The sequence below is a fragment of the Heliangelus exortis genome, chromosome 3 (assembly GCF_036169615.1).
Source record: "Heliangelus exortis chromosome 3, bHelExo1.hap1, whole genome shotgun sequence".
Classification (NCBI taxonomy): Eukaryota; Metazoa; Chordata; class Aves; order Apodiformes; family Trochilidae; genus Heliangelus; species Heliangelus exortis.
Window position 1 is genome coordinate 36,304,644 of NC_092424.1, and position 19,955 is coordinate 36,324,598.

At 44.6% G+C, this 19,955-nt stretch overlaps 1 long non-coding RNA gene across 1 annotated transcript; it reads right to left on the reverse strand.

Moving 5' to 3' along the window:
* Positions 1-10,256: 10,256 nt before the first annotated feature.
* Positions 10,257-15,365, reverse strand: LOC139794500 (uncharacterized). Its single transcript, XR_011725152.1, has 3 exons — positions 14,920-15,365; positions 11,807-14,044; positions 10,257-10,896 (listed from the first exon to the last, which is right to left on the reverse strand). It is a non-coding gene; the product is annotated as an uncharacterized lncRNA (long non-coding RNA).
* Between the last annotated feature and the right edge of the window lie 4,590 nt (positions 15,366-19,955).

The window sequence follows — 19,955 nt, forward strand, 5'->3', positions numbered from 1 at the left end:
CACTAACTGCTTGCTAATATAATTATGACCAAAAACACCGTGGGCTGGTCTGCAGGAGGTTCTGGGTTCTTTGGTGGAGCTGGGCAAGCTCCACCATCTAAAATCTAGGCACGTGAAGAGCTCTGGGGATATGCACATTTAAGCCTGCTTACTCAGAATCAGGTTTTTAACATTGCTACTGTAACTTTTAAATCTTTCTGATTACCGAAAGGGAAGAAAAGTGCTTAAAATTAATAAAACCACAAGGTGACTATGGGTTGTAAAGGAGGGTTTTCAACAGCTCCTACTGAAACAGAGGACCCATACTTGACCATGTCTTCTTAAGTCCTTGCAGACAACAGTAAGTAGTCCTGCCTGAAAAAAAAAAAAAAAAAAAAAAAATCAATGGCACAATTTCACCCTGAATCATTTGTTCTGTTGGTGAAAGTCACAGAGAAAAGTCCTAAAATTATACAATTATAATAATAAATCAATTCAGCATGTCATTTCTGCTTTTCTACATTAATAAATTAACCATGTAACATTGTTCAAAATTATGTCAGTTACGCATATAATAATCTTTTAAATTAATGAAGTGATGAAGCAGTTTGATGACACCCATGATTTACAGGGCTGCTTTTAGCTAATGTTAAAAGCCTTTCATTTAATAAATTGCCCCCTTGAGAAATTACCAAAAATGAATATTTTCTATGCTAAATGTTCCAAGGTTTACACTTTTTCAATATATTAACAAATGGCAAGGGAGAAGCATTTTTCAAAATATATCTTCTTTTACATATATTTAATTGAAATTAATTAGTATATTACTTTAGAAGGAAATGATCACAGAGAAAGGTGCAGGATCATTTATGAGAGTTTCTTATGGCAATAAAACAGAATTTAAACAATGGAATTAATCATGTCCTTAAAATTTTTTATGATAGATTAGGAATCATTCCAAGCTTTTTTGATTAAATAGAAAGATTTTCCATGCAGACTGGAGGGGGAAAAAAAAAAACCCCAGCTATTCCACTGCAATTAATATTTCGCTGGTTTCATTCTGTCAGAATATTTGCATGTTGAATATTTACTGAGCTTAAAGCAAGAGTCCAAGCGAGGTTTACAAGATATATTTTTCTTCACTCTTCCTTGCGCCTGGCACCCCGATGTAATGTATGCACGATGTTATGAATGCTTAATATTTCCCATTTTATGCACATCTTAGAAGAAGCGAGCTTTAAAGACACTTCCTCATAGAGGTGGTTGGGATTCAAGGAACATAACGTGAAAGGGTATAGCATGTCCTATAAAAGAGGTTAAAATGGAGGTTATAATTATGAAAGCTTGATAGATTTGAAAGCCAACACAGTGCCCTCTCGCATGTGATACTATCTCTAGAAAGGGAAAGAGATATATAGGACTATAAAGGGAAGCCTGTAATTGATGCTCTCTGTACTTATTAGGATTTGTTTTAGTAACATCAGGGACTCGTTTTTGTACTACCTCTGAATAAATAATGTGCACAGTAGGTTGGGTCAATTCCTTTTCACTTAGAAATATTTTCAGCGGTTGCACTAAACCCAAGAATAATTCATTGGCTTTTTGTAAGGCAGCTGGGTGTATTATGAAAAATAGGTGTGTTAGCTGAGTTACTGGGGGGGGGGGGGAGTCTGTAACAGGGGCCAGCCTGAAAAAGAAGGGACTCTTGGCCTTTGGGGTGGTGGGAAAGCATTCCAGCTCAATCAGGAGCATTTCTCAAAAAATAAACAGGATCACAGAAAAAGACCTTGTTCCAGTGTTTGTATTTTAATGCTCCACAGTCTGCCACAGAGCGGAGGCTTCTACAGGAGACCCACGGACTGATCTTTGCCTCCTGTAAGTAAACCACCATAATGAGCACAGCTCCTCAAATACATATTTATTTTAAAAAACAAGTGAAACAGAACCATCCCAAAAAGGCCTGCAAATTGATTCCAGTGCAGGCTTTGTTTGGCTCCTGCTCCTGGCACCAATTGCAGAGTTTAATATCTCCAGCTAGTTGCTGCCTTATCCCGGGTGCCAAGTTCCAGATCTCTCAAACTGTTCCAGCCCTGCCAGTTACCTTCTGTAGGAGAGGCGTGTTGGTGCTTAACTAACATTTGGGAAGCCCTTTGATATATCCTTGGGTGGAAAGGGCTGCAGAAGGACAAATTAATTAGTAGTAGCAATGATTAATGGATTAGTTGTGACTCATACTAAAATATTGCTACAGGTGTCCTTTCATGCAGCATTTGAAACTTGTAAGGTTTCTTTGCTGGGGGGGGTTGAGTTGGGCAGGTTTTGGTGGAAATGATCATTGGGGAGGTTGGGCTGTAGAGAGCTGCATCTCCTAGTGTTCCCACCTCTGGGAAAAGATCATCAAGGAAATCCTGTCTGTCTGTCCATCACCTTCCTCTCGCACTGGATAATGTAGAACAGGTTTTTCCCCAAGAATTCCCCCAGTGTGAAAGTGTCCCCCTGAAATTTAGTCTTCAGAGCAGGACTGGTTTGGTTTTAAGAAACTACATCAGTTTTAGCAAAGTGGGGGGAATTCTTGGGATGGTGAAAAATGATACTGCATGTGCTGCTGCGTACAACATTTGTGCATCCAGGGATGGAGGACCTGATTTTGCACTCTGTAAAAGCAGCAGGAGTTTGCCTTGAAATCTGAGGAAGCTCAGGGTAAACTAGTGATTTGTACTGAGCAGGGATGAAGACAGTATTTTCTGCAACATGTGAAGTGTTTGAAGGATCAGATTGTTGTCTTTTACTGTGCAAATAGTTTTGGAGACCATCTTGAAAGTGCTACCAACTTTTGGCTATTTTCAAAAGCATCTGTTTATGTGAAGAGTCACTTCCAAATAATTTAACAAAGCAGAAATGACTGTGTGTAGAAGTGTTACTCCCTGCCCCTGGGCAACCAAGCCATCTGTAAATTCAATCCATGTACAAAAAGCATGGGTTCAAAGTTGAGGATTTGTAGGGAAAGCAGTAGCTCCAAAAGCTGCGGAGTGACCAGCAGACGTTGGTTTGATGAGGGTTCTCAGGACACTTGGCAAATTTTTGATTGTAGTGGAAAAATGATTGTGGGTCTGGTTTTTGCTGTGAACTTCCAGATGATTACAGAGTTCACTGGTTTAGGGGATTTGTAGAAAGAGTATCTAGCAATGATTTCTGAAAAAAAAGTGGATGTCAGCAGCAAGCTGGAATATGAGGAGGACTGATGAGAATAAGAATCAGTGACATTTATTTGCTAAAGAGCAGAAGAAATAGTTACTTCTATTTTTTCTTTATTAATAAAGTCTGTGTTTTGCTCTGAGAGAATAACAAGTAATAACAAGAAGCATTTAGAGTTAGTTGCCTTGTTATAGAAAAGCATGTCTGGCCATCAGAAAAAACCAAGGATTACCTTAAAACATGCTTCTGTTGAGATATACAGGGATTGCATCATCCAGTGTAACAGAATGTATCCAAATGCAAAGATAGGGCCAGAAAAACCATACATTTCTGCCAAGAGAGTTTCTGCTTGAATATCTTTTTGGCAAGGAAGAAATTCATCTCACTCCTAAAGTCCTGGAACAAATTGAGGGGTTGGTCTCTAACAGTAATTTTTCAGACGGGGAAATGACCTCAAGCTGCCTTGAGAGACTTGGCATAGAAGGTTCGAAAGGATGCAGGCAAAAAGAAAGAGTCCTTGAGCAAGAGGGTCCCATCCCCATTGCTGGTTTAGGATGAAAGCTGTGGGGGTGAAGGGGTCAGTTTCAGTGTGAAAAGCCCTTGCTGATTTTGCAGCATCTACTACTGCAGGGTCTTGTGTATCTGCTTCTGTGTCCCACCACACCCTAGCAGAGTCTTGTATATCTCTAAGCTTTAAACAGAAGCTTCTGATCCATGTGAGTCTCTTTTTGTACCTCCAGCTTGGCTCAGGCTCAGTTTGTGATCTGTGAAGAGCATGATCCAAGACTTGTCCCACAGACAAGTGGTTGCTGTGGGACTGTGCTGTTGGGTCTCAGTGTGTGTAGGAGGCTTCAGTACAAAGATAAGCATGAAATGGGCCTGATTTCTAATGCATAAACCAGCAGATGAGCCTGCGTCTGTCCTTACCGTATCCTTACTGGCCATAGCAAGGTAGCATGAAGAGGAAGAGGAATCATAGAATGGCTTGAGTTGGAAGAGATCTTCAGGAGTCATCTAATTCCAACCCCCCTGCAGGGGCAGGGACACCTCCTGCTAGACCAGGTTGCTCAAAGCCCCATCCCACCTGTCCTTGAACACTTCCAGGGAATGGGCAATGTCTCTGGGCAACATTTGACACTGTCTCACCACCCTCACACTAAACAGTTTCTTCCAAATATCTAATGTAGATCTACCCTCTTTCAGTTTGAAGCCATTACCCCTTGTCCTATCATTACATGTCCTGGAAAAAAGTCCCCAGCTTTCCTGTAGTCCTGGAAGCCAGGTACTGGGAGGCCACAATAAGGTGGCCTTCTCTTCTCCAGGCTGAACAACCTCAACTCTCTCAGCCTGTCTTCACAGGAGAAGTGACCCAGCCCTCTGATGATCTTTGTGGCCCTCCTCTGGACTCTCTCCAACAGCTCTATATCTTTCTCGTGTGAGGGACCCCAGAACTGGACACAGTAATCCAGGTGGGGTCTCGAGAGCAGAGTGGAGGGTATGAATCACTGCTGGTTATGCTTCTCTATTGTTTCTCTTGCTTATTTACCAGTAATACTCTCTACATGCTGCCTGCTTCTGAAGTTGAAGTCACTCTTCATCCTATGTACCAACCAGACTAATTTTATCAATACTTTTTTTTTTTTTTTTTTTTTTTTTTTTTTTTTTTTTTTTTTTTCTGGTGCAAAGACAGCATCTTTCATTTAAAGTTGTCAGCCTTGAGAGTCTGGGAGGCTGATGGACAAGGCTTGGGGTCTTACAGCTCCATCTTGCAGAGGAGTGAGGTGAGGCATGCAAACAGCTGATGACCAGGGGTTGGATATTGATTTAAAGCACAGCTGGATTAGCAAAGTGTGGTATGGTGTGCCAAGTCAAGCACCCAAGCTGAAATTTAGACTGGTCTTGAGGGTCATCACCTCTCTGCTCCTCAATCATTTGCCCACTACACTTTAATTACTTGACAGGGAAGGATGTGTGCGTTGGCATGTGCAAGATCCAGTGGTAGCGTACAGGTATAGATGTGCTAGGGGATGCAGGGCCTTTAGGTCTTTCCTAAGCAAATTCAGTCTGTCCATGGGTATGGACATATGGATGCACAGCCTGGGGATGCTTGAGGCACTGGATTTGTCCCCATACCAGGGTACTGGCAGTCCACTGGCCCTGTCAGGTCATGGTGCCCCTGTCCTGGGGACGGGGGACCTCATGGAACATCAGCCCTCTGCACAGGGTAGTTTGGCACACTGAAAAAGTTTGCTTGCCAGTATAATTGACTAAATCAAATAAATCTGTTAAAAGAACTGCTAGTCTCACTGCTGGTATACCCAGCAGACACTATTTGAATTAGCTAAGAACATAAGTGATGAAAAATTAAACTAAACAACCCATTTGTTAAAGAAGAACGAGGCAGGCAATATTTGAGTGAAAGCAGAGGGAGAGAAAAGCGTGCTAAAAACCATCAGCTAGATGCTGCTTAGGTTTGTTCCTGGTACTACTTTGCATTTTGGTGCCTCTCTATGCCAAAACCCAGCTCCATGGAGGAAGAGGAGGAGGAAGGTGAGGAGACACATAGGTGTGATTCTGTGGTCACTGGAAGGAGAAGGAGCAATCAGGCACAGGGCAGGGGTCTCCCAGGTTGTGCCATCCTGCCTCCTCACAAGGTCACCTGTATGTCCACACTTTGCAATTCCTGGCACACACATGGGGAAACTCCAGTTGTCTTCAATATAAATGATGGGTAAAAGGACTGATTCTGTCACTCTTGATCTTGAGGCAGGATTTTTCCCTCCAGAGGGGAGATATTAATCAGCAATTTGTGTGACCATGCCACCAACTCCTTTGAGGAGAAATACAGAATTTTCTACAGCTGGAGTTTTGGGTTGATTTTTAATTTGAGGGGAGGATTCTCTTTTCTGCCCCATGGGTCAGATTTTGTTGCTCATTTCCAGAAAACGTTATGTAATGTTGACTGAGGCTTTGCTTATTGTAAGTACCTCCTGAATTACCTTTTCATGGGCTTGGGAGAAGGTAGTCTGTGTGTGCTGCAGTGGTCTGTGGATGAAGACAAGTTGTGAGAAAGAAGAGAGTAGGAAGGGCTCCAAGGTACACAGCTCCTTCTTCGGTCTCTTCAGGATGCATCATACCTGAGATGAGATGAGGGGCAGGTACTGAAGGCATCTCAAGACCTGCAGGAACACAGATTGAACACATGAACATGCAAAATGAGGAAGAAACAAAGGTACCAGAGGGGAAAAGCACCAGCTGTAAAAGCAGGTAAAAAAAAAAAACAACAGAGAAACAACCTGAAATCTGGCAGTTCATTGGCTGAGGGTAGAGCCCAAGGTGATACCAGGCCCAGTTCTCAGCTGCCGATGGGTATAGAGCAAAGGTTGGGGTATGGTCAGGATCAGACTGGGCTTGCATAGAGGAGAAGAATTCATGGAGCCTGACTCACCCCCTGCTTCCCACTTTGTGCTGTGGGTTCAGCCTTCGCAAAGGAGTGGCAAGAGGTTCCAGTCCATGTGTTTCTGCAATGTGCTAGAGGAGGCTGAGTTCATCCCAGCTGCTGCCTGCAGTGGCCATGAAGGTTTGTCTGGTATGAAGGATGGACATGATAGAAAAATTCTGCCCCAGGGGAGGAAAAAAAGAAGTCAAAATGGTAGCGGAGGGGTCACTGCTGATGCACTGTATGACATGCGCAAGGGTGAGCAGAGAGGGATGTATTTGGGAGCAGTCATTTTGCCCTGCAGAAGCATCTCCCATCCTTCAAAAGTACTGGTAGGAGCAAGTGAGTGCACCTTAATTAGAAAGGCTATTAAGTATTAATTCTCAGTGGCTTTTTGCCCAAAAAGCATAAAATTATTTGCATTTTGGATAGATACCCCTTACCGGGAAACTGATATTTTTCATACCCACAGCTAATGCTGCTGATTTGGAAGCTGACAGAAAAAAAAATGTTATCATTCATTGCAGATGCTGTTTGAGGGTCATTCATGCAACTTTAGGTGGCTGTGGAGGGTGAAAAATAGTGTGGCTGAGCTACCAGCTCAGATGCCAAGCTGCTGTCCCCTGCAGTGAGAAGTATGAAGATACATTGTGTCTTCTACAGCTTTTAATGCCTGGAAATATCAGTAGACCCTGTCAGACCAAGCCACCATGAAGAGGTCAGCAAGACATAATGAAACATCCATGAAGGAAGAGGCATCCTCACATTATACAGACATTCAGGCAGGTTTGCAGGGCAGCCAAACACTCCGTATCTCACATTAGGTTAACTGTTTCTAAATTATTCCCTAAATTTTATCACATGTGCATATTCGTTTTTAATGCTTTAATACACATTAAGAATAATTTTCGCTAAAGGATGATCCCTAATTCCATCAGGAGAGAAGCTAAGGAAATGATACATGCAAATTTGAGCAGGGGTTGGTACCATTAATCCCCTGGCTCATCTTCCTGGAGGGAACTCACCAGCCCCAGGTTTGTTGGAGCTTGCAGCCTGGCTTGGAGCCGAAAAGCCTTGGATGAAACCTTACCTGTGTGCCAAAGGTCCTTAACTCTCTAAACTTGCTGCTCCCACACCCAAAGGAAAGTGCTCGCACTATCCTGCTTTCCCACAAAGCCTAAATCTTTCAATTGCCTCCCACACAAGCCAAGGGAAAGGATAGAGAAAAATGCATTTTAATGAGCATTTGAATAATCATCGGGAAGAGCACTTTTCACTGACATAGCACCTTTTGTTCGAGCAATTTATAAACATCCATTAAGCCTGACAACACCCCTGAAGGGTAATTTTTTAATTTTTTTTTTTTTTTTTTTCTTTCCATACTCGGGAAGCAGGGAGCTGGGATTTGCTTGAGGATAGGGCAGGAAACCCGTGGTGGGGCTGGAAATGGGAACCCCGCGTGTGGGATTTCCTCTCCCCCCTCCGTAGGGTTTCCTCTCGCCTGGCTAATCACCAAGCAAGATCTTGATGACCAGATGCTCATAGATAACACAGCTCAAATATTGCTTCCGTTCTGCAAATTGCATGCTGGCTTGGTTCAAAGGCCAAATCCTATTCTGCCACCGGCCGGTGGCAGGGATCCCGTCGAACATCAGTGGCAGGAGGACCCAAGCTGCAAGAGTTTGAAAACCAAAGCTCAATGCTGAAAAGCTTTCATAGCCAGGCACGTTTGCAGAGAGCCGTGAGGTCTAAAGCCTTTTCTCTCACTTGAAAAAAACTGTGAGGCTTTAAATGAGCCTGTTTCTAATGGGCACATCCAGGCGCTTTATCCAAAACCACTGGCAGGGCATTTCCCTACCAGGCACGTTCCGGGGGGCAGTGACAATATTTCTTCTCTGACATCACCAGTTAAAAGGATTTATTTCCAGTAAAATAGAGTACTTCGGTTGCGTGATGGGCAAAAAAAAGGTACTATATAATTAAAAGTGGGATTAGACAGAAAAATGAGATGTAAGGCAGATAATTAGGAAACTATTATAATTAGAATGTGCTTTTAAATCCCTTAGTAGCTTCTATTATGAAAGGGATGTCCTCTGATTAACTAATATTTCCTTTAAGTGGATATTTTTCCTCTTCCTTTTGGACAGGAAATCTTGAGTTGAATGACTTCACCTTAAAAAAACCCACAGTTTACTGGGGCCTGAGTTCTCCCCATAGCAAGCCATTTTTGCTCAGGAGAAAAAAGACCTATATTTGGGGTTGAAAGTGGCAGGCAAGTTTTCACCAGTAGGCTTGTTAAATCACTTCTCTTGTCTGTTAAATACAGTCTTATTTATAGATGGTATTTAGTATTCTTTGTATTCAGCCTTTAAGAGAAATTATTGCTGTTAGAGCAGTGCTAACCTTAGATTAAATTTTTATTCGTTCAGGTTTAATACAAATGAAGCTGTTGCAGATTTCTATGCAGTGTAGAAAACCATGTTGGTTTTGAAAGGATGTGGAGCTTCATCAAGAGCCATGGGAGGGCTGCCTTTAATGAACATGGACCAAAAAGGCTCTCAGAAGCAGCTTGTCTCTCCCTAGCTCTCCGGCAGGGAAAGGACAGACAGCAGTCCCACCACTTACAGCCCATAAATCAGAGCAGCTCTGCTGAAGTCAGTGCAATTTTAAGTAAATTAAAATCAGGGAAAGCAAGAGAAGACCTTGTCCTGTTCCCCTCACCTGAGCTTTCGCAGGTGCTGGGTCACAGGGAGCTGCTGCAAGAAAGTATCATGGTCAGATAGGGAAAAGTGGAAAAGGGAAACAACTTGGTGAAAATACGGCCTCCCTTCCTTATTTTAGTTTTTATTAAGCCTAAAATTTTAGGAATTGAGAGAGAAGTGAGTACAAAAGGTCAATTTGAATGCAATGGACAAATGTTGCCTCTTATTTGTGAAAGCAGAGGGAGAGGGCAGCAGAGGAGATAGCCAGACATCCAGGCCACAGAAATCACTGGTGCATATTTGCATACTTCTGTCATTAGACAAACAAGGCTCCTGTTTTTTCACCTAAAAAACCCAAAAAGCAGATGAGTAATTGTTTTATACAGAGTTGAGAACCTTGGCATCTATCTGCAGACATAAAAGATGACTTAGTTAAGAAAGCATTTGTGGTACATCTGATTCCATCTTATTGGACATATTGTTGAGTGAAATGCTTAGAAAAATGCTTCCAAATAGCTGAGTGGCCAGAGAGGGGGTGAAAATAAACCCAAATAGTATATATATGCCCCAGAGAAAGGAGCATAGGGAAGATGCAGCCTGCTTGAGGTTGGAGACCCCCAAGCCTAATAGGGGCATTGCTGCAAGAGCAGTGGGAAAGGCTGGAATAAGTGTTTCCACTGTGGTGAGTGATTCTAGGAGAAAGGGTATCTCAAACTACTACTTCTTTATGGGGAGGGGGTAAGCATCTCTTAGAGATCCCTTTGGGAACTATGGATATGAAGATCATCTCAGGTGGCTTCAGAAGCCCCAGAGATCACTGGTGCACCAAAGCTGCAGTAGAAAGCTCTCAGCATTGTGCTGCCACATCTTCTTGGACCATCTGCTCAGTAACTGGGGAAAACAAGAAAACTGGGGATGCCAAGAAATAGCGGTGATGGGAGAAGCAGACAAAATGTCACCACTGCCAGAGAGACTGACAGAGACCCATGGGCAAAGGTCTCATCCAGAGATGGGAACCCCTTGGAGGCAGAGCCAGCCTGGCTTGGTGTGTACCTGGGGAGGAGCAGCAGCTCGGGCAGCCTGGCAGGGCACCAAGTCAGCCTTTCACTGGCACATTTCAAAACACAGTTTGTCTGTCAGGACTAACCCACCCCTGACACCAGCACACTGTGACCTGCCACTAAGAAAAATTCCCCAGACCTGAGAATCCTCATGCATCTATTTTTCTCTTTAATGGATGAATCAGCTGGCTCTTTTCCTTTTTATTTATTTATATTTTTATTGGCCCTTCCCCATGGATCTGACAGAGTCTGGTGGGCACCAGCAGGCAAAAGGACCAGACATTAGAGTGGATCCAACAGCAAAGCCTCCCAACTTACAGCGTTCTTGCTGGAGGAGATGGAGACGTCAGTGAAACCATCCAGGACCATATTGCTGAGTCATAATGATGACTGTGCAGCTTCTGGAAGGAGAAATACTGAGCTGAGCTCCAGAGATGCTGATGCCAACATGTACCAGGGTTATCCAGTGTCTTGTGGCTTCCCAGGCTGGACCCTAATATCAAAGTCAGGACAGAAACATCTAGACCAAAGGGAGTGAAGAAAATCTGGTGATTCAAAGCTGTGGCCTCCTGCCCTATATTTAGAGGATGGGGGGCCCAGAGGAACACGAACTGATTTTCCTTAATTCATTGAAAAATCTGGGTTTCTAATTCCCACAGAAAAGAGCCATTTGGCCTAATGATACTTTCCAGCTCTGCGGTGCCACTCAGCCAAGATGCTGAAGCACTTTAGATGTCTTAATTCATCCTCTCAGCAAATAGCTGAGCCTCTGCACAGCAAAGTGGTCATGGTAACAGTACAACACAATGGGGAAAATACAGTATAGAAAAATATGATGGTTTTATGTCTTTTATGTCTTACACTGCAAACACATAAAACCAATTAGGGTTTGGAGAATATTTTTTAAAAGCAACGAGAATGATTGGCAACACAGAGAAAATAAATATTATCCCCTGGGAGGGTTATGGACATACTATTTTCCAGTTTCACAGAAGAGGAATGCCAGATCAGAATTACTTTCCCGAGATCACACAAGGTGATCCTGCCACCCTTTCTATTGAGTAGTTCTTACTCAAGGGTTTGTCTGTCTTTGTGCCTAAGGACCTCCATGTTTTAGAGACTTTAGAGCCCACTATCCAATGGTGTAAATTTATGGTATATTAGCTACTCTCTATTTATTCCCCACATAAATATCTTTTCAAAGTAAGCTACCTCACCCAAAGGCACTTTCAGAAGTGTTAAGGGCAGCGGTAAAGCTGCTAAAAGAATTAACACTGTCCACATAATTAGCAACAATTAGTACTGGTCAGGACAGGAGTTAATGCACACTGGTGGACGTAAATTCTGCTTTTGTCTCCCTGTGCCAACATAAAACCAGCCTGGGAATAAGATCCCACTGGCTGCAAAAGTGAAGGGACTGGCTTGGTTACCTGATGCCTCCTGATGCCCGAGCTCAAGTTCTCCCTCTTCCAGACCTTTCGTCCTGTCATGAAACTCTGCACCCTCTTTTTGGCAGGGTAACAGTTCTGCCAGTAATCCCAGAGATATCTAATAACCAATCATTTCTGTGCATCCTAGGGGGAAAAAACACCTGAGCATCAAAACCAGGGGCTGCAGTGGTGCAACCAAATAACCCTGGGGAGTGTTTTGTAGCTTCCCACTATGGGGTTAACCATCTGTGGCAGCAGAACTGAATTACAGGCACAGCAGCAAAGAAGAAAACCAATCAAAAGAAGAAAATATCAAAGGGATTTTCAGGCTGTCCCCCTCCTGGGGGGTCAGAAGCCAGTGGGGCAATGGGTGGGGAGGAGGATGTGTGCCAGGGCACAGCTGGCACATGTGTGTGAGTGCCAGCACACATCTGGCATATGCATGGATTCAGGACACTAGAGCAAACTGTTTGGGAAATGGGTGGGAAGCAGAGAGCTGAGCACATAGAGAAGGTAATGCCCTAATGCTTCAAAGATTTTGTTTCAAATGGTGTTTTCTTCAACTTGTCCAAGGTCAGACCTGTCCTCCTTGGGGTCAGGCTTGGGGTTTTAAAGAAAAGATGTATCAGACAAAATTGCCCTACTGCAAACACCCTCTTTCCTTTGGAGAGGATTTGCTGAAATGTAGTCCTTAATAGTTACAAATACTTGAAAGGGGGAAACTTAGTAAAGTGGATGGTAATCTTTTGGACTGAAACCAGGTATTTTCAGTCCTAGGTGATTACTGTGCTTGTTTTGCTCAGGAAAACAACTTAGCAAACACAGGCACAGCCTCACAATCCAATAACAAAGAAAAATGTACTTTTCTAACACAGAGACTGCCTGCTTCAGCTCATTGGAACAGCAATTGAAACGCAGGTTTTATCAGGGTTTGAAGGATATGCAGACTGAATCACCATGGGTGCTGGGATTGATTCTTATTTCCAGCATCACTGAGATCAAGCTGGTTCTGCCATATTCACCCAGACCTGCTGAAGCTGAACACCATTTTTATTTGGGACCCATCTGGTCTCTAGAGACAAGCCTTTTCCAAGCAAGAAAGTGATCTGAAGTGTGATTTCAGATTAACTTTTTAAAATAAGGAAGTATGACTCTGTATGAACACTGATTTTAGACAATCTTACATTGATTTTGCTTAGTTGATGATGAGAAATTCATCTGAGCTAAACAGGAACTTTTTAAATACTGAAATTAAATGTTTTTTTCTTCTGGCCTTTGCCTAATCTTAACTAGATTAAGGACTCACCCAAAGTTAAAGCTGGGGTATTTTTGTGTTGGCTATTTTTGGCTAGAAACTGGACCTGTTTGTGCCAGCTCGTCAGGCGCTTGTAAATGGATTTCATTTTGATCAAAGCAAGTGGAGACGATGTGACTCTCAGCCCACTGGAGGGGGACCCCCAAGGTGACGTCAGCCAAGGGAAGAGTCACGGAGTGCAGCCAATGTGTCGTAGAAGAACTTCAAAGCAGAATCTGTAGGCAGCTTTGGCTAGGAGCAGGGAACAGATCCAAGGGAAAACATGAGGCAGGCAGGCTTGGCTTCCTAAACAAAATCTATATTAAGAGGCAGGCAGGTAAGAGAAGCTTTAGAAAAAGCACTGGAAAGAGGGAATGGAATAAACTTCGTGCCCAGACCAACAAGTGGTCCCACGGTGGAGTTTTCTTTGGAGGTCTTCTAATCAGAACACTATGGTTTTCAATGTATGAAGTAAAGTTCCTCCGAGAGTTAGTTGCTCTTTCCAATGGTCTCATCATGTGTTTGGAGGGACACGTAAACCCACTGGGCAGTGAAGAAGCAATCAAAGGAGGTGGAGACAAAGCCCAGCTACAGGACAGCACAGGAAGACTAAGCAAGGGGGGAGCGTCAAGTCAGATTTTCTATCACTGATGCCCACACTGTTGTTTTTTTAATAATGGCTTTGGGAGGAGCCACCTAAGTCAGGAAGGCAAGAGATCCTTTCAGGTTGTCCCTAATGGAGGAGTCTGGCCCAACATCCCACTGACCAGAAGAAGAAACAAGGGAGTTATCTGCTTCTCAGCCCAACAGGGTCAATGAAGGTACTATAAGGACATCTAATGAAGAGTGCTACTGGGATCTCAGCAGCAGGATCTCAGCCCGTGTGAAGCCAAGTGACATCTCAGTAAGGAAATATTTGAGATAGCTGCAGCTCTTCTGGAAAACTGCAAAGAGAAGAGCAAACACATGCAGCTGTCAATACAACTTCCAGTCCGGATACGCTCAGAAAGAGAACACATATTGCTCCCCCCAGTAGGGACAGGGGGAGGGGGATGTGGCATTCCCAGGTACAGAAAGCCACCGGCCACTTGAGTTCAGCGAGGCAGAGATTTTTAAAGCAGAATTTGAGCTGTGTAGGGAAGTCAGACAGTGAAGATTTTCCCTAGCACAGACCCAACATGTGCTTCTAATACAGAAACTGCAGCAGAAGCTAGAGTTACTGCAAGGCTGAGGGTACTAATGAATCAAATTGTCTCTACACAACTTCAAAGGCTTCGGAAAGAAGCAAGAATAACTAGCAATGTAAAACTAATGGCAAGGACAACAGGGCTGGCACTGGGGAAACCCAGTGAGGGGTCTCTTCATCAGCAGAGAGGTGTAGTGTGTGTGGAAAAGGCTGGGGGGAAAAAATCAATCTGCGGTGGTGTACAGCAAAGGAGAAGGAGCAGCAGCAGCCTGAAGTGGGGTGAGAATAAAAGCAAGAGTGGGTTTGGTGGAAAAATGGGGTGAGCAGTACAGTCATAAAATTTGAAAAGAGGACCGAAGAAGCATTTCAAAAACCAGCAAGAACAGGAGAATAATAGAAAGGGTTACAAATGATCAGCAATGCAGACGACCATAATAAACTATAATAAACTTCAACTTGGGAACATAAAAGGAGAAATATGATCTAGCATGATATGGGGAAAATAATTTAAAGGAAGATATTCAGGGGGGGAGAGATCTGGGCAAGGTCCAAAGCTGCTATTTATGAGTTAATGAAGAGCAGGGTGGGAATAGATTGTCTTCATGCAGAGGCCCAAGAGGCAGAGTATCTCACCTCTGTTCCTCATGCCACCATGTGGTCTCTTGGTCTAGTCCCTTTGAAACCTTCTGTACTTCAAGTGCAACAGCCAGGCTGGTGCATCTGTATGGTTCACTTTTATGTGATGTGGGGGTACGTGCATCTTGGAAAACTTGACTTAGTTCTGCTCCTTTTTGAAGGCATAGAAGTAATGTTTTGAGAGAAGAAGAGGGATGGGGCAAAGAAATCATTGTTCCTCAGATTCCCTGAGAATCCCTTGGGTGGGTAGAACCTGCTGACATGTTGGCTTCGCGATGAAGAGGGTCAAAGCTATTTCAGTTGTGTCTACGTGCACTATGGTGCATATCCACCTTCAGAAAGGTGCAGCCCTTTTCAAAAGGTGGCTTAGGCATTTAATCCTGTTGACTTTCAACAGGACTTGGGCTGATAGGGAACCCCTGAAGCGTAGCTTACTGCCTGTGTTTGTTTCTCTCTCTGGCAGGAATTAGGACCCAAATTTTGTATAGACTGTGGCCACTGCAGTGTTGAGAGAAGAAGCAAATATCTTTGGAAATTTCAACTGAAAGGTTGAATGGTGGCACAGTTCCCTTCAAAGTATGCTGAGAGCCATCTTATCCAGAATTCAGAGTATGCAATTGATCTAAGTCTACTAAGTGCAAGGAAATAATGTTGCAGCTGAGGAGAGGTGATCTGATTGCTCCACAAGGTGCTTCTTTGGTCCCAATTAAAAAATACTCACTTTGCAGAGTCAGGGGAGTAGGGGTGCCTGTCTGATTCCTTGGCTTGTCCCTTGACTAAGTTGAGGGTAGGAGCAGGAGAGCATTCTCTTTAAAGTGCAATTACAACTTCTCAAGTAAACATCCTTAAAGTAAAAAAAAAGTGCTCTGAGGTAAGCATGAAGACGCTTTCTTGATACATTTCGGTGGGTTGTTCTGACCGGGCTTCCCTTGGACAGCTTCAGATCCCTGCAGATCTTGTAATGCAACCTTGAAACAAGTCACAGAAAATGACCATTAGTGTCACACCATCGCACAGGATGCTCCTAATTCCCCGGCTCTCAGAGTTTCCCATCCGAAACCATCGTGCAGGCCTGGCTGGGTCCCTGCACGCCTCACCAGCCCCACGCTGCAGCCCCGTAAGGCCGGCGGGGAGCAGCCAAGGACCGAGCCGTGATGCGGGGCTGCCCCCACCGTGGCTGCGGGGCTGCGGAGGAGGCGATGCTGCTGCTGCTATGTGGGAGGCCCAGGGCTCGGGAGGCAGCTCCTGGAGCTGGGGCCCCTCCGAGGGGATGCTCGCTCTGCTTGGAGGAAAGTGCAGCTTTCACCGCCTCCCTCCCCGACCCTCCTCCTTCTCTCCTTTGCCTTTTTTTTTTTTTTTTTTTTTTTTTTTTTTTTTTTTGCCCCCACCCCCGCTTCTGCTTCTCACAGCAGCTGCTTTCGGGAGCCGGCCTTGGTGCGGGAGGAGGTCTCCTTCCCCTGCAAGGCTCAAGGGCAAGGGCAGGTTCCTGTGCTCCAGCAGGCGGGTGGGGAGGATGGAGAGGGGATAGCAAAGGCCGCGGGGCAGGCAGGGAATGAGCAATCCTCCTTGGAGGTGAAGCCCAGCCCTGCGGATTGGGACTGATGTGGCTTGCAGGGCACTGCTGTGAGTGGGGAGGCATAGAAAGAGGCCGGCATTTGAGTGGCTCTCCTCCGGGGGAGGCTTAAAAAAATGGTTAACGAGGAGGGTTTTTACCCCTAAGTCATTCTTAACGCAGTCGTTCGTGTGCATACGCATACTCACATAGGCTTTTCTCACAGCCATCATAGCTGGCCAAAAATTATCCAAGGGTTCAGCATGTAGATCCACATACTCGCCTCCAAGATCCGAAAAGTGAGCGACAGGCACCCATTCCTGCTGTCACACGTGGGAATGTAGGTCCCCTCTACTTGCCTTCATTCACTCTCACCAAGCCGGCTCAAAACCTCTTAGAAATGAGCCGCCTGTGCCCTCAGAAACTCTTCTGAAAGATGGAGCGAGAGCAACTTCAAGCTATTTTGCTGCACACCCCCCCCCCCCTTTTTTTTCTTTTAATTTATTTGTTTTCTTTTGTTTTGTTTTTCTTGCCTGGAGAATTGTTTGCGGGTGGGAGAGAGAGATGTTTAAATAGCTATGCGGATCCATTTAGTAAAGTCAATATGCAATTATGCAAAACTCCCTGATAATGCACCCACAGATGCAGATAGCGGCGGATTGTGCTGTGCTGTCCTGGGGGGAGATGGTAACCCTTGGAGCAGGAGGGTTGCGAGGATTCTGGCTCGTTCCCCCGCCTCCCCGGCCCGTTGCACGCCTGGGCACAAGTCGGAGCCCGGTTCCGATGTCGGGAAGTTCTGGCGGGACTTCTGGTCCCGGGAGCGCCCAGCGCCGCCCGCCCTCCCCTGGGGTCACTCCGACTACGCCTCGCACCATCGGGCACGGAACTTTCCTCCGTTTATTTTCTTCCTTTTTCTCTTTCTTCTTCTTCTTTTTTTTTTTTTTTTTTTTTTTTTTTTTTTTTTTTTTTTTTTTTTTTTAAATTTATAAAGCATGGGTGATTTATACTGATTTACCCAGAGGGTACCGTTTGCAGAAACCCATCTCTGCGGCGTGAAGAGCCTATGCATAGAGCCCTCAAGTTTCCTCCCATCCCACCGTGCTTAACAACCCCAGAGCCCCACTCCAAATTAATGCCTATCCTCGGCAATCGGCATCAGAGGCAAGCCGAAATAGTTCTGTAATGGGCTCATTACCCAGGCTGAATACGGGGTTAGGTAATGGGAATGGAGCAATATTGAAAATTAGTTTGGAGGAAAACATCAACTGGAAAGGCTCTGACAAAACTCAGATTTGCTCTAGTGCCGTCGAGGTGCTGTCAGATACCAAATTTCAGTTCCCTGTGGCTTGAAATTAGGATTTTATTTTCTTACTCACTAATTCGCTTCTCGTACTATGTCGCAAGTACTTTCGGACTCGTTTAAAAGGGTATGATACTCCGTTCAAGTTTTCAGACGTTCAACTCTTTATACCAGGGGCACGGGATCATTTAATTTCTACTTTATGTACTTTGTGTAAAGTATCCGTGGTCCTTCGCTGATTAAAAACAAACAAACAAACAAAAAACAAGCAGGTTGATGTTTTCCTTCAAGGCAACAGTTATATCCGTAGAGACGGACTCGGAACTGAACTTAGCCCAGCAGAAGTGAGGAAAATCTCCAGGGAAAAAAACAAACAAACAAACAAACAAAAAAACTAAAAAAAAAAAAAGGGGGGGGGGGAAGAAAAAAGAAAGAAAGGAAAAAAGGGTATCGAATATTTTAGGCTAATGTCACCCTCTGTTGAACTCTGGCAAGTGGCTCTGGGGGCAGAGATCTGTCGGACTTAGTAGGCTACAAATGGCAAAACGGTTTGCTTATACCTTCATTTAACATATTTTTTTAAACCCTGTTGTTCAGCTCTGTGGGTGTCTCTGGCTTTTTTAGGCTACGTACGTGCAAATGTGTGGATTGAGAATAGGCGCTTAGAGATCTTTGTTTTAAAAAACAACTTTGAGCTCACGTAGGCTACTAGATTTTTATCTCTATGTACAGCCGGGTGCTGACTCTGTAAATACGGCGAAGGCTTTGCATTTCATAGCCCCTCTGTGCCTCTCACCTCGTGAAAATCGAGGGTTGTTCTTTTTTTAAAGGTGGTTGCTGATTTAAATATTTTTTTTTTTTTTACAGAAAGAAAAAAAAAAACTTTTTTTTCCCCCCGTCTCTTTTTGAACTTAGTATTTGGAGGAGTGCGGAGAGCCAAGTGGGCATGGAGAGGGGAGAGGGGGATTACCCAGCTTGGCTGCATCTGCCTGGGAGCATCGGTGGCTCGGACACCGGCAAAGGCTCGGGAAATTAAAGCGGCTGTGTGTGTGTGCTTCGTGTAAACCAAGACTAACGCTGTCCTGACTCAGAACCCCCCTCCTGCTGCCCCACCGAGCAGCGGCTGCTGTCGAGGCATCGCACCGATCGCCTCTGCTCCCCTCCGAGAACATCCTCGGGCGGAGAGCGCTGCCTCTGCCCCGCCGCTGCAGCCGGCTGCTGGCGGAGGAGAAGGTTTTAAACCACTCGAAAATATTTGTCCCCCGCTTTTTTTTTTTTTTTAAATCCCCCCCCCTCTTTCCTATATATTTAGCCAATGTCTGACTGCCTCCCAAGGGTCAATTCTAGCCATCTTTACCATAATCCCCGGCAGCCGACTGCTTCGCGCTCTGCAGTCTATAAAATCCCTAGCACTTAAAAGTGGAGTTTTTTTCAATTATACAGGTGTAGCACAAAGAAATCATAATTGCGTCTACGGCTTTTCTGTCCGGGCTCGCTTTTTTTCTTCTTCTAACGAAAGATTTGGCGCCTCTGGCCCCTCCAAAATGCCGAAAAACTGGACTTTTTCTCCCGCAGAAAGTTTGAAGGCGTTTCTGGATGTAGTTTCCCCGTCGCCCAGTAGACGGCACAACAGCTCAATCCTTCAGATGTAAAACAGCAGAGGAGTCTTTTTCTTTTTTTTCTTTTTTTTTCTTTTTTTCTTTTTCTTTTTCTTTTTTCTTTTTTTTTATTTAATTAATGAGACTGAGTCTTACCCAGCATTTTTGTTATTGTTTCATACAACGAGAAGTACAGTAATATCGATAGCGAAAAGAGGAGGCTTGGCGTAGGCAGGGAGTAAAGAAAGCTGCGGCGGGCAGATGGGCTAAATACAGGTATTGCTGCAGATACCGGAGCTGAGCAGCGCTTCCAAATTAATACGAATGACCTTGTGGCGCCTGGATTGTATGGGCACAGAAAACTAAAAAGAAGCCCCAACCCCATCGTGCTGCCGGGCTGCGAGGTGATTATGGGGATCTGAAGCTGAAATTGTTTAATTGCAGTGAGAACGAGGAAGGCAGCGCCGGGCAGGGGCTCAGGTCGGTTCTGCTCTGCCTCTCCCGGGCTACCCCGAGGTGCCACCGCCGGGTAAACCTGGCAGCCGCCGGGACATTTTGTCCCTGAAAAGCTCCTTTTGTGTGA